Source organism: Diceros bicornis, chromosome 12 (genome assembly GCF_020826845.1).
Source record: "Diceros bicornis minor isolate mBicDic1 chromosome 12, mDicBic1.mat.cur, whole genome shotgun sequence".
Taxonomy (NCBI): domain Eukaryota; kingdom Metazoa; phylum Chordata; class Mammalia; order Perissodactyla; family Rhinocerotidae; genus Diceros; species Diceros bicornis.
The window spans coordinates 64,577,627-64,592,884 of NC_080751.1; the positions used below are offsets into that span (position 1 = coordinate 64,577,627).

The 15,258-nt window shown below is 48.1% G+C and overlaps 1 protein-coding gene across 2 annotated transcripts in view; it reads left to right on the forward strand.

The window, feature by feature from the left end:
* The first annotated feature begins 277 nt into the window (after nt 1-277).
* The window catches only part of CYRIA (CYFIP related Rac1 interactor A), a 104,644-nt gene continuing 89,663 nt past the window's right edge, over nt 278-15,258 (forward strand). The window contains exon 1 of one of the 2 annotated variants that reach the window (XM_058551759.1): nt 278-323. The gene's annotated coding sequence lies outside the window, so the exon portion shown is untranslated. The remainder of the gene's footprint in view (nt 324-15,258) is intronic. The other variant, XM_058551758.1, reaches the window with a different exon arrangement.

The following is a 15,258-nucleotide window of genomic DNA, read 5'->3' on the forward strand; positions in this document are numbered from 1 at the left end:
CCGGGCTTCGTCTTGGAGGGCATAGCCAAGTGGCCAAGGCCCCAAGGCCGAGAGAAGAGCAGAGGTTACCGCGTGTGGAGATCCCGGGCGCAGAAGGGGTCGCCGCGCGGGTGTGGGGACCAGTCCGGGTGACAGCGGGGGTGGGGATCCCCGCTCCGGGGCGGGGCGGCCGCAGCGGGCCGGGCTGGGGGCGGGCCGGGGCGGGCCGGGGCGGGGCTCCGGGGCCGTCTCGCAGGCTGCGGCGGCCGCGGGAGAGGCGTCCACGGCGGCGGCGGCTGGGGCAGCGGCGGACGGGCGGCCGAGCCGGGCGGCGGCGACTCGGGGTGAGCGCGGCGCGGACGCGGCGGGGGGCGCGGCCGGGGGCGCGGCCGGGGGTCTTGGGGAAGCGGGCTCGGGAGGCGCCGGGCGAACCCTGCCATCTTTCCCAGCTCCCGACGCCCCTGCAGCCTTGGGGGAGGGAGGGAGGGAGAGCGGAGGACCCAGTCCTTTAGCCCGTCTCTTGCGATCGCGTCCAGATGTCCGTCTATGCTCCCCGTTGCCCCTTCTCCCCAGAGAGAGCAGCCACCTGATTGTGTTCCAGATCACGCCCCACCCCCCGCCCCTCAACCACTCAACCTCTCCCCCCGCCCAGACCCCCAGGTATCTTCAGCTCCAAGCCATTCTTCCAGGAGATCCCAACCCTCTCCTTCCCTGTTCCCACCATCAGAGGCCCTGGGTCCCCACCGCTCTCTACAGCCCCAGAGACAGGGATGACTGCCATTCCCAGCTCCTGCACACCTGGACCCTTCTGCTGCCACCTGCTCCAGAGGTTCTTAGCCAGCCTGCAAGCTGCTCAGGCCTCCTTGCCATCACCCTCCCCAGAATCTCAGTCTAGAAACAGGGACTTTATGCACCTGAGCTTTGGGAACAATTTGACCCACTTCCCAAAAGCCTGGTCCCAAGCCAGCCACGCTATTTGGTGGAGACACCTGTCTTGCCTGCCAGCTGAAGGACTGAGAAGCCTCTGTCAAAATGGGCCAGCCGGTCTCTGGGTCCTCCTCCAAGCTGCCCTGACTTGCTGGCCAGTGTCCCCAGAGACTAGGCCAAGAGCTGTGTCATTGAAGACCTCCAAAGCTGTTTGCTGACTCCACTCTCAGATTCTCAGAATTCCCCCAGCCACTGTATTGGGAGTGCAGGGTCCAGCACTGATGGGGCCACTGTTCTGGGTCTGCTCTCCTCTCCCATACCCTTGTTTTCCCGCCTGCTCCCCAGGGAACCCAGAGCACGGTAATGGGCTGGTATTCAGGGCCTTGGTCTGCCTCACAGCTCTGTGGCCCTCCTTCCTTACCCTGTAGGACACTTTCCCTCTCTTTGACCTGTCACCATCTCCTCTGGAGAGGGCCTGGGCCATCTGCACAGCTTTGAGTCCCCAGGGCACAGAAAGCTGGGCTGGGACTGTGAAGGGCTGGGACCTGTGCTGGGCCAGGACGAGGAGGGTGGCTGCTAGCCAGGTCAGGCTGGGCATCTCGGCCTGGGGGCCGGGGCTTTAGGGTGGGTCGTTGGCTTTCACTGAGCTGTTCCGAATGGGGTCCGAGGGCTTGCTTTGCTTGAAGAGAGGAGGCAGAGCAGGGCTGTTTTTCTTTCGTGCTTCTGACTGTCTTGTGTTGCTATGGTGACAGTTTTGCCTCTCTTCCTCCTTCTGACTCTTCTGGGAGCTGGTTTTTATTGGTCTGTTGTCCTGTCTTTTATGGATCTAATTTCTCCTTTCTACTTGCTCTGAGATAAACAGTCATAAACATGGGCGCTGGGCCCAGGCTGGGGGCTGGCAAAACTTCACCTCCTCCTGGCCCTGGGCTCCTGTGAGGCGAGAGGAGGAAGAGAGGTGGGAACAGACCTGCCCACTCTCCCTGCTGCCTCCAGCTCCAGGAAGGGGGCAGCAGCGTCACAGGCTCCCACACACAGGGTAGCATACTGCCTGGGGCTAAGAATAGACCCCAAGTGTGGCAGAAGAGCTCATTGATGCTATTTGCTTCCATCTTCACACCAGCCCTGTGGGGTAGGGGCTGTCCCCACTTTGCACATGATGAAACTAAGCTCAGAGTGAGCTAGTTCCCTAAGGTCACCCTGATTAGCATATAGTCCATGCTCAGTTTTCTTGAATGAATGGAAAAGTGATGGAGCCGGCATGCAAACGCCCATCTCCCTGACTTTCCACCCTGTGGGCTTCGTGGTCCTGCTCACAGAGGAACAGGAGAGCCCCTAAACCCTCGTTCCAGGAGGCTCATCGGAAGGCATTTCCCGTCTCCCTGCCGCTCGGGTGTGGAGTGCTGCTGGACTCCCAGGGAGGCGAGCTGCCAGGGAGCTGCCTGTCAGGTCTTTCATGCACCCTTGACCCCAACTGTTGGAGACCCAAGCTGAGAGGAGAGTGAAGCCACTTGTGACTTCCTGTTTTTACTCAGCACCAAGAAGCATTCAGTTTGCTTTTACTCTCAGGGCCGAGATGTAGCCGGATGAGTCAGGGGCACTGGGAACCAGCAGAGCCTCCGGAGTCAGCCCTGGGTGAGGAGTTCAGAGCTCACCAGGGCCGTAGGGTCACCGACTGTCAGCTGTCTGTGACACTCTCCAGAGAAGCTGTCTCCTCTCTTCCTTTTTATTTTTCCCTTCATCGCACACCCTCTCCTCTCCCCTTTCTCCCTGCACATTGCTCATGCTATAGGCTTGTTCATAATAAGCTGAAAAAGCATCATGGTGACATGAAAAGACCAGAGAATCACTAGCCTCAAAGTCAGATGTTGGCCCTGGGGAAGTCAGTTCACTCATGTGGGCCTTGGTTTCAGTCTTCAAAATGGGGTTGACAGCATCTGTCCTACTGGCCACATCTGCTTGTTCTTGTAGGATGGAATGAAGTAGCTTATAGGGAGTGCTTTAAACACTTGAAAGCCTGAAGGACCCACAATGTCCTCATCCTGCTGGGAGGTCTCAGTGTTAAAGAGACCCCTGAACCACTGCCCAGAGATTGGGAACTGACTTGGAATAATTAAGTTTTAATTTCTCAGGGACAGAAGAATTCTCTATTCATCTTGTCCAGCTTTGACGTTGAATCTGTTTCTTTATTTGTGCACCTTACATTTACTGAGTGTCTACTCTGTACCAAATGCAGCCTTGGGAACTGAGGATTACAAAAATGAACAGTATTCCTGTTTTAAAAGAATGTAGTTTGGTGGTAAAGACAGACATGGAAAGAGATCCTTATAATACAGGCAGGCAGTGGTGTGATAACAGGGTGATGTGGGGCCCAGAGATGACGACTTGACTAAGTCACCCATTAGGGTCAATTCAGGCAACCTGTGCTTTGTGGCTGAAATACAGTTGTCCTACCACTGCGCACGTGGCAAGCCCTCGTGTGGCCCTCACAGAAGATGGGTGTAGAGCCCCTCACTCAGCTCTGGAGAGCAGGCACAGGAGAGAGGCATGTGCCTGAGGCATCCTGCCTTGCTTGCTGGGTTTTGACTTATCTACTTATGGTAGCATCTGGTTCTTATTTCATTTGGTCAAAATCCTTTCTCAGGGGCTGCGTGAATTACCTGACAAGGCACCATGGTGATCGCAGAGAAAGTGGATTTTGAAGACAGACATGAGTTCAGACTCTAGTACTGCTATATCCTAGCTGTGGTATCCTGGAAGAGTATGTAACTTCTCTGAGCCTCAATTCTTGTATCTGTAGAATGGCAGTAATGATACTTGTCTTCTAAGAAGTAAATGATCTTATGTATTTATAGGGTCTGGCATGGCGCCCACCTCACAGTAGACTTGCTGTTATTTAGTTACATTGATTAGAAAAGAGTTCGCAGTTACTGGGCCTCTGGGTCCTCTTAGAACCATGGTGGGGAGCTCTTTGGACTGATTCTGGCCTTCGGAGATCCATTCATTATCTGGGAATGTTAACAATTGCCCATGCTCAGGTTCCTCACACTGCTGGTTAGTCTTTGAGTTATCTCTCACCAGAGAAGCTATGTTCTGCGACACCACAACTCTGTGCAAGTCATCAACACATTTGTTGTCTCAAAGGTGTACAAATTTGAAATGGCCACAAACACCCTGAGTTTCAAAAACACGTTACCATCTGTGAGAATATTTTAATTTGTTGTAGTCCCACTTGTATATTTTTACTTTTGTAGCCTTTGCTCTTGGTGTCAAATCCAAAAATCATAGCGAAGACCGATGTCAAGGGGCTTGCCACCTATATTTTTCTTCTAGGAGTTTTATGGTTTCAGGTCTTACATTCAGGCTTTAATCCATTTTGAATTCCTTTTTGTGTATAGTCTAAGATAGTGCTCCAGTTTCATTCTTTTGCATGTGGCTGTCCAGTTTTCCCAACACCATTTATTGAAGAGACTCTCCTTTCCCCACTGTGTATTCTTGGCTCCTTTGTCAGAGAATACTTTAAAATGAAAGCTTCATATTTTTTTATTCTGGACATGTTTAGCTTTCTTTTATTTTTTTTTAAGTTACCATATATATGTATATGCATTATGTCAAATCAAGACCACAACTCTGTGACATTAGTATTCTCGTCCCCTGTGTAGAGTTAAGGAAACTGAGAAAGGTGAGGTGGCTTGCACAGAGTCCAGCAGCTAGTAAATGGCAGGGCCAGAATTTAAAACTGGGCCCTGCTCACTCTTTGTGCCAGAGTACACAGTCTTGTCATTTCCTTGGCTGGCATTTCAGTGACCTAAAATAATTGTGTTTGGAGAAAGCGAGCAGATTTTACCAGGGGTGGAACTGGTCAGTGTTGTAATTCAGACTCATAGTAAATATTTAGAGACTTTATTAGGGTTTTGCTCTCAGCACAGCATTAACGAGGCTTTCTGCAGATGGCTGAGGCTTCACTCTAGAAGTGACGAATGGAAGAGGAGTTTGACATGTCTGAGTTAAGAGAAAATGTTTGATGATGCTAGAAGTAGCTTTCTTTGCACAAGGATGGGTTGCTGGTTTGTCATTGAAATAAACTGAACTGGTTTTATAACTGATTATATGAAAGGAAAGCATGACAATTGCATCCCAGGGATATAGGGACAGAAGCAACAAGGTCAGATAATGTGGGTGGACATTTCAAATGCAGGGGGGATTTGGATTCAGTCAGTATAACTCACATCTAGGAAGATGGAGTTATTGACAAGAGATTATAGAATTGCTCACTAGCCTTTCTCAGTGAGTTTAGAAGCCTGATTTCCCTGGTTTAAGAACCCCATTGTCCCAGTGAATCCAAGTGCTGAAATTGGGCGCCATGTTTGCCAGCACTGTGCTTACCAGGTCCAGCTTAGCACTGCGGACAGATGTGTTTCTTTTTGCAATTATCTCAGGGCCTGAGTCTGGTGTCTGCTGATTTAATGACTTCACTTTCTAATAAAAATTCTGTATGGCATAGATAATTAGATCTTTAAAATGAAACTGGGGAAATGAAGTGCCCCTAAAGAGTTATAATTGCAGTTTTATGATGGATCAAGCATAAAAATGAGATCTTTCATTCATTCATTGATCAAATATGTATGGGGTGGGTTCTTGCCCTGTGCTGCACCAGGTAGGATCCAGTGATCAATATGGCATTGTCCCTGCCTGCAGGGAACTCTCACTCCCACGGGAGGCAGAGGAGGAAACAGGTGCCTGGGTGGAGCTTCACTGGTGTCATACAGAGTGCAGTGTGCCAGGGGAAGAGGGAAATGTAATTGTTTCAACTCAGTGCAACACAGCCCATTTCCCTCCACGTGGGTGTTGTCCGTGGAGCACCTGAATGATACCTGACATGTTGTAGGGAGAGAAGGCATGGAACAGAAAAGCACATGGCCTGGAAGACTAAGGCCCCGGGCTCTGCTCTTCACTGCCTGGGTGGGGAGGAGCACATCTCTGTACTTTAGTCTTACTATTGGTGAAATGGGAAGATTGGATTTGATGACCTGAAAGGACCCTTCCACCACAAGGGCTTCTAATAAGCCCTTGGGCTCCTTTCTCCAAGTGACAGGTGAAGAAGCAAAACCTGGCAGCCTTAGTTAGCAGGGTTGCTGAGACAGAGCTGCAGATGGAAAGAGCCAAGTGTGTTTTCAAAGAATCCTCTCAAAGAGCAGAGAGACCTTGCTCTCCCTCCCACAAAGGGAACCAAGGTTCTGATTGAGCATCCAGATAAATGATTGAAAGTCAAGGCTGATGACCAAAGGGAGGGACAGAAGGCACGCAGGAGCTCAGCAGAGGTGGGGAGGAGGGTCACTAGCTTATTCCTGTGTTCCAGGGTCTTCACTGACATGATGTGAAGGGCTTGACTTCCCAGATGCCTTGGTTACTGCAGTGTGCTCTTCTGTTTTAGGTAAATGTCCTTTTAAAAAAAAAAATCATTTGGTTTGATGATTTCCGGGTTTTAGAATAAATTAAAATACACAATCAGTTTAGGATCATGAGGAACAAAGACAAAAACACAGCTACCTTAAGGCACCATCAAATTCCCTCGTTCTCATTGGCAGCCAAACGCAAGCCCTTCCAGTAGCAGCAGTGACGCCAGATCCCAGGCACCTAGAGGAGAGGGACAGCGAGCTGTGGTTGGGGGAGGGCAAAGGGAGAGACAGAGGAGACAGGGGTCTTCTACCCACCCTGCCCGCTCCCAAGCAGCCTGAGCTTTGGCAGGTTATCTCATCTCTCCGAGTCTTGTGTTCCTCTTGGTAAAATGCGGGCAGCAGCACCTTCTGAGCAATATAGGGTATCGTTGGCAGGAATAATGAGCATTTAATGTCCACTTTGAGCAATCTCGCAAAGAGATTTTGAAATAGATACTATCCCCAGTCTATGGATGGGGAAACTGAAGTCCCCCCATGAAGTTAAGGAACTTGCATGACATCACCTCATTAGGAAGGTGGCATGCCTGGCATCTGTGTGCGTTCAGAGCCTGGTCTCTGTCCACCATCCACACCAGAAATGAGAGCCGTGCACATGTCAGGAGTGTGGCATTAATAAGCATGTGTATTAGGTGGAATACTCATCTCAAAGAGTTAGTAAATTCAAGCTGGCCAAAGATGTCTCCATACCTTGAAACTGAAAGAAATAAAATAAAATGTAGCTGTGTTTTAAGTGCTTCCCTGTGACCGGTGTCTCTGTGTTGGACTGATGTCCTTCGAGAGCGACCCTTGCTCAGCTCACTGCATCAGAGAACCCAGCCGGCAGTTGTGAGCTGAGCCTTTGGTGTGCGCAGCATCTGGCCTTCCTGAGCGGTGGAGCCCACCCAGTCGAGGCAGGATGTGTATAACTTATTTTTCAGACCCCTCCCTGGGACAGCTTGAGGTCATGGGAACACAAGAGAACTATGGTCTTGGCTTCCAGAATGACAGACTCACATGCTGTCAAACCTGGAAGAACACCTTTAGTCTAACTGCTATTTTACAGAAACTGAGGTCAAGAGAAAGGTTGCAAGAGAGAAACCAAGTTCAGAGGCTTTTCCAAGGCTGGGACAAGAATTCAGCCTTGCAAAACCTGCAACTGGACTAAAACTCTTTGAAATCCAGAGATTTCAAAGTGTGCCTAGAAGTTCTCTGAGAACATCCCAGGGCTACAGGGTGGGCGTGCACAGACCTGGGTTGGAATCCTGGCTCTTCCTTTGGGCAAATTCCTTAGGCTCGCTAAGTTTTCTAATTTGCAAACTGAAGTTCGTAATATTTGTGGCTCAAGAATATTGCAAAGAATAAATGAGTTAAGCATATGTCAGTCACCCTTTTTGCCTGATTTTTGAAGAAAATGTGATTGAAAAATTTCTGCTACTTCCTTTAGACTCCTCTTTACTTGTTTTGGGTGGAAAATGACTTGGGACTTCTCTCTCTGACAGACACATTCCTGAACTGCCCTGACAAAGGCTCCAAATCCATTCCTTGGGACTCATATTTCTAGCTCGAAAGCCTTCATTTTATACTTGAAATGAACCTGGCAATGTTGTTTACTGGACTGTAACAAGGATAATGATTCCAGTCAGCATCCAGCATTACACATACTATAGAATCCATCTCCCACCCTACATCTTTTTCTTATTTTGTAAATGTGTGTTTTGTTTTGTTTTGTTTTTTTCTGGAGTGTCGAAGTTTCAAATCTAGGCCCTTGAGTACCTTCAGGAATAATAGAGTCATAAACTATTTTCTGACATTCCCTTGTTTACAAGTCCAAAATCCAAAATGCTCTGAAAATGTAAAGTTTTTTTCATAACTTAGGAGGCAAAAGCTGGCCTGATCATACATGAGACTATTTATGGTTTTCATTTATCCCTCTCAGAATGAATAAGTTTTTGCCGGAAAGATGAGTGCCCCAGACCCTGCTGGGGGTATACATAACATGGTATGTGTACTTGATTATCGTTCTGAAATTGGAAAAACTCTGAATTTCGAAGCACATCGGAGGAAAGAGTTTCAAAGAAGGATTTGTGGACCTCTCTTTCTAAAAACCCAAAGGCACTCACATCGTCCCTGGGGTTGGGGGTTGGGAAGACATGGGTGGGGCCCTCCCTCGAGTATCCTAGCTCTGGATACCAGATGGTCTGGTGACATAGTTCATCTTGTGCTCATCAAAAGCCTTAATGGTCAATTTAAATAATAGGAAATGAATTAAATGACCATGATTGGCACAAAAATAAAACAACAACAACATCTTTTTTTGTGTGTGTGTGAGGAAGATCAGCTCTGAGCTAACATCCATGCTAATCCTCCTCTTTTTGCTGAGGAAGACTGGCCCTGGGCTAACATCGGTACCCATCTTTCTCTATGTTACCCATCTTCCTCTACGTTATATGGGACGCCGCCGCAGCATGGCTTAGCAAGCGGTGCATCGGTGCACTCCTGGGATCCGAACTGGGGCCGCCAGCAGCGGAGTGCGCGCACTTAACCACTACGCCACGGGGCTGGCCCCGCAACAACATCTTTTTAAAGCATTGTTTAAAGCATCCAAAGTTTCATTGGGACGAAGTAAATTTTTAAAAACTTTCTTAGAACTAAAAATAAGCTGGGAATTTTTGATCTAGTGTGGCTTATAACCAAGTTTAATCATTGGCCTTTGGCGGGGAGGGAGAAGGGAATTTTTAAATCCTACTCATCATTTTAGCCTTATGAGGAGGAAGCGGGGCTTGAAGAGTGAGCATGGGGAAGTGAAAAGCCCCGAGCAGAGCGTGAGAAGGTCTTGGTTCTTATCTTGGGTCTGTTTTTGACTTGTTGGGTGAGCTTGGGCGTGTCGCTTCCCTTCTCTGGGCCCTAAAAACTCAGTTCCTGAGTAAATGAATTCTTTCTCTCTCTCTCTGAGATGCTAGGAGTAGAGGCCAGGGCGTTACAAGAGAGTGAAAAGTGCGAAGCAGCCTGCCTGGCTGCATTCCTGTAGTTGCCCTCCAGCCTCCAGGCAGACTGGAGGGATGTGGGAGGCCTTTCATGAGCTCTGCCTTGGTTTCCTCCTGGCCATTCCTTTCCTTCTCTCACAACACTGACCTTCTGATGCTGTAGGCTGGTTTGTGTCTCATTCATTTTGGGCCCAGCACCTCCACTGATGCCCAGTGAGGGCTTAGTAAATGCTTATCCAAGCATCGTAGGTGACCATTGTCCTGTTGTGATGGCCATTGCCAGTGGCTGCTCTGCATTATTGGGACTATAGCTAAGGCCACGCCAGGCATTGTTAAGGGAGCGTCAGGAAGAAGAGTGAAAGTTCCCTACTGCAGAGCATGGGACCAGTGCAAGATCTGCCCAAGGAAAGGAAATAGGTCCTTGTTATGGCCTGTCTCTGTGGGCTAGGTATTGAAATATAAAACTTTTAGGTAAAGAGGAGTGGGGACCAACCTACTTCTCTCTCCCTCTCTCATTCTGTCTTTATTTCTTGTCTTTTGAGTTTATGCTTAATGTATCATAATTCTGACTTTTGCCAGGTTGAAAGTTTAACATTTTCTCTAGAATCTAAACAGTGAGTGGCTCTGCCTCTCTCTGAGCACTCGCTCTGCTCACTGAGGAGACTCTCAATTAGCAGTAACTCTTGATAGGAACCAGGAGCCTGACCATGGACAGGGGGTTTCCATGATGGAGAAGTGACCTTGAAGTTTGGGATCCTGAGGCCTTCGGTTTGCATGGACTGTGGAGCCACTTGGGAGTTGTAAATATGGTTGACGTCAGGCACACTGAGCTGAGGATACCTGTAGGGATGGCTGGTCCTTATAAATTAGAGAGCCCGGACTCAGGTGTGTTTGTGTGTTGTGAGTGGGTGTTTGTGAGTCTGAGGGTGTAGCTGGTACATGGGTGTGTGAGTGTGTGCATGTGTAACTGTGTGCATGGTATGCGAGTGTGGGTATATGTGTGGTACATGAGTATGCAAACATGTGTAGGGGTGTGTGTGTGTGAGGAACCATGTCTGAGTGCATATGCACGTGTGTTTTGGGGGTCCTTTTGGATCCTGGGACTTGCTGCCAAGGCCAGGGCTCTGCCGGGCGCCCCCTGGACAAGCCTCTACCTCAGCCTGTCCCCTGGCCTCTGTGTGGCTCACGAATGGAACTGACCGCGGAGGTGCTCCCGCAGGGCTGAGGGACCTTTTGTCTTTCAGGGACCGATAACCACCGAGAAAGACAATTCTGAGGGAACTGGCAGGAAGCAACTAGATAATGTTTTCTTAGGGAGAAATATCTAATTCTTCTGCTTCAGAAACACAGAACCCTCTCAAATCTTATTCTCTACATGTTTGTAAAGACTCCAACCATTTGAGCATACTACTTTAAAAATAAAAATAAATGAAAGAAAAACCTAAAACAGGTTTTAAAAAATAAAGGACTAGGAATATATTTAGTTTGATTTAATAGTTGGTTGGGGGAAGGTAGGAAAAGATGATGAAGGAGCAAAGAAAGGGAAAGAGAAAGAGAAACACGGAGGAGAAACCACTGTAGCTGCCTTCGCCTGATGGAACGTGGCTTGCTCTAGTCTCCTTGTTGAAGACAGCAGAGTCAGGAGACTGGAGGTGAGGGAGGAGAAGGAACAGAAGGAGGGGGTTAGGGATCCTTGCACACTGTTGCTTACTAAGCTTCTGAGGAGCGGAAAGACCTCTCAGGGTGTGGAGAGAGCACAGCCCAGAAGTCCCCTGGGAATTGAGGTTGGCCACTGACTCAGCTAACCTTCTGTGACTCTTTCCCTCTCTGAACCCTGTTCCTTCATCTCTGAAGTCTAAAGCAATTCCTGGGTTGATGAGGGAAGCCTGGCCCCAGACTCCAGGCCCAAGGCTCTGTGGAGAGGGAGAGGATTGCCTGGCTCTGGCCTGCAGTTGCTGTGGCTGAGAGCCCTCTTCCCCGTGGGTCCACAGTGGGGGTTTCCTCCTCATGACTGGGGACGAATGTGTAAACTCGTGCTGGTGTGGATGAAGTGCTGTGGGCATGTCCCCTGTTTTTTCCTCCCTTAAACCACTTGTGTCTCAAGGCTCCATCTCTCCTTCCCTTTCACACTGTCCACTTGGTAACCTGCTGGTAAGTTTGTGGGTTGTGCAAATTTTTCTGTTCAACCTCAAATTCAGGAAATAATTTGAGTAGCTCATAAAAACTAAAATAGCTACAGTGTGCTTGCTATTTTGTGGTATATGCACGTGGATTATTTTTCTACCTAGTTATTTACAGATTACCCAGTACTGACATGACCCCTAATTTTCCAAATTTTCAGTGATGTTAATATAATGAATTATGCTCTTCAACATGCATTTAGTACCTATTAATTCTATTTTGCTAGTCTATTTGTATATGTTTCTCACCCTACAGACAACTTTGCAAGGTAGATATATTTCTCTTTTGAAGATAAAGACACTGAAGCTAAGAAAGTTTTAAAAACTTGTTTTAAGACGTGGGATTGAAAATGGGGCACCAGGAGTTTGGTTCGAGTCCACCTGGCTCTCAAAATCCCTCACTTTCCCATACCACATAGTTCACGCTGCCTCCAGGCCACAATCTTATTTTTTTAGGAAAATAAAATCTTTTTTCCTGTCATGACTCTACTTAAGCCTCAGAAAATACAATCATAGCTGGAGTTCTTTGCCTTTTTCCAGAATGGAGTCCCATGGCTCTCCCTACCTTAATGTAAATTTCATGCAAATAATGTATTTCCATATAACAAACTTTTGCCATGTGCTTGCAAAGCGTCAGACACTGTTCTAGAAGCTTTCACATGTCATTTAATGGGAGAAGATGTTGTGGACTTCATTTTGTAGACAGCAAAACTAAGACTCAAAGAGATGCAATTATTTACCCAAAGGCAGATAACATGAAAGGTTGTGGCTTGCTTTGTGAGTTAACAATACAGAGTATAGTTCTGTAGCGTGCTTGAGATTTTGCCCTTGGCTTAGAACCTAAACATGCCGTGTTGACCCGTGAGATCAAGTCCTGCAGACCCACCCAGCTCTCATTTCATCGTGCCCGGCTTCCTCAGTCTCTGTCTGCTGAGGTCAGAACTTGGTCTAGTGGTTGTGGAGAAGGGCACGGTTCCTCTTGTCTTTTTCCATCTTGCATCAGCTGCACCATCCTTGGTGCATTTTAGCTGGCCCAGACTCCTACTTTAGTTTCATAGCTCATCACAGACTTGCCAGTATTATGCACTTGCTTCATATTACAGAAAAGAAAACAGTAATGTGATTTACCCTAGATCATACATGAGCATTCTCTTTCCAAAATGCTCTTTCTTTAGCCAAACAGATCCTTTGAGATTCACTTCTGATGTTACTTCTGCTGGAAACCTCCCCAACTCCCCACCAAATTCATCCATCCATCCATACCTCCATCCCTCCTCCATCCACTTATTCAACAAATATTTATTGAGCACCTGCAGTGAGTCAGGCCATTCTCCCCTGGGTCAGTTTGGAGATTCAGCAGTGAACCAAAGAGACAAAACTCCTTGCTCCCATGGAGCTTATAGTCTACTGGGGAAAGATGGACCATAAACACATAAAATGTCTATTATGTTACATGGTTTTGTGTTCCATGAAGAAAAATGAAGCATAGATGAGTGGACAGAGTGAGGGGTGGGGAGGGGGAATTTGGGGGAAAGCGATGCTATTTTAAGTTGGGTGGTCAGGGAAGGCCTCACGAGAAGGTGGTGATGAGGGAAGTTCTGCAGGGAGTGATGGAAGGAACCATGTAGCTAGCTAGGGAGAATGTGCTCTGGGCAGAGTCAGCAATTGCAAAACCTTGGGTGGGGTGTGTCTGGCCCATTGAAGGAACAACAAGGAGGCCAGGAGCTGTAGCAGAGTGGACAAGTGGATGGTAGCAGGGGGTGAGTCCGGGAGACAGACGAGAGCCAGGCTTCGATTGCAGTACCCTCCCCACTCCCTCTGACTGAGAACTTTCACTGTATTTTTACTGTCTCCTTTGTCTCTGGTCTGTCCCCACACCGGCCTGGGCATCCTGGAGGGAAGGCGCACTTACCCTTAGTGTTACATCTCTAGCACCTCACTCCAGACTGGGGTAGAGGGAGAATGCAGCATTTATGATAACTCTGTGCCCTCTTTTCTTATTTTTTTAAGGCCAAGAGTTCTAATGAACCATTATTCCTGATTGTTTGAGAAAAATGGGAATTTTGAAGGAATGTCGGCTCTAAACTCCAATTAGCCAATTCCTTTTTGGACAACCATCAAATGGATGGAATTGCTAGAGACGGAATAAGGTGCCAGGAAGAAGCTGGAAGTGAAAGTTGTGGAGAGGGGAGTGTTAACTGGAGTCAGGAGGAAGAAGGCTTCACCAGAAATCCCCAGGGATTAGCAGGACTGTGCGGATCCCTGCTGGGGACGGGTGTTTACAAAGAGTAACCACAGGCTGGAACAAGGAGGCTCTCGAGAAACCCTCAAAGCGTGTCGGGAGTCCAGCCAGGACTTTCCACTCACCACTTTGCTGACTCAGAGGGTAGCTGGGGGGGTGGGCCCAGGGACCTGGAAGGCCTTGTCTCTGGAGACTTTTCCAGAAAGAAAAGAGCATTCTCCCTGGTGGGGAGTTTCCTTTGTAGAGCTGAACACTGGTCTCTGAGAGGCTTGGGCTTCTTCTGAGGCAGGGAGAGAACCTAGGAAATGTAGATCTGTTAAAGCAAGGGGAGAGAAGAAGGCTGAGCAGAAGCATTCAGCCTGTGGTGACATGCCAGGGTCAGGGACCTCCCATGGCTGTCAGCTCCCACCTTCATATCCCCTCCCAATCTGAATCCTGCATCCTCAGAACAAAAGGAGACTTACAGCAACTTGTCCTAACTCATAGCCATTGGTACAAGTAGCTCAGGAGGGTCGGAGCATGGGGGGAGGGTGTGGCATTCGTGGAAATTGAAGCTGGAGGACATCCTGACGTCTGTGGGAAGCCGTTAAGGAATTTCAACAAGGCAGTGATGAAATTGGATTTTCACCAGCCGTATGTGTGTCAAAGTGTGTATGACATAGTTATAAAACTGTGGAGTGCTCATTAATGAGAGTTGGGGAGGGGAGTAATTCCTTTGCAGCTGTTGTTTCAGGTGCTGGGTTTGTTTAAAGATAATAGAAGAGGAAAGAAAAGTTTTCTCTTGTAATTATTCAACAACTTTGTTTGAGAACCCACTGTGTGCAGACACAGTGCTAGGTGCTTGCGTAGATACAACAGATCAACACAGTCCTCGAGGAGACTGCATTCCACAGGGCCTGGCTAGATGGACTGTACTTCAGAGCACTTGGATTGAGATGATGAATATTCTGGCTTCAGATGCATGTTGTAAATGTTTAAAGATGGGGAAATAAAAATTCACAGTACCTGATATGAAAAGAATGGAGAGTGACTTCTACACCTGCCAACGATCTGCTTAAAGCAAGTCACAGCCTTTCCGGAAGGGCCTTCATCTCCTCACCCACCTGTGGAGTTGATCTTCTGTCCTCCATCCCCTCGGGGATGTTATGAACACCACAAGCTTTGAAAACAAGTTAAAAGCTCTGTACAAATTGCAGGGTGTTACTAGCATGCCTATGAGGGACCTCTGTTAGCAATGTGGGGCCTGGTGAGAGGTGTGGATGAAATCGGACATTTGCTCACAGCTCCGTTTGTGTCAGCTTTGCTTCTCCTGGTATGTCTCTGACTGCCTGTTTGGGCTTGCTTCCAGCTTTCAGAACCGCTTTTCCTGATTTTATGTTAGTGTCTGGTTTCTGCAATTCAGTGCAATGCTTTAAAAATGTACACATGTGTCTGTTTATCTAAACACTATGGGGCCGATTGTTTTTTTGGTTGATATTATACCAATGGAAGAAAAATGCCAGGATTGTTGC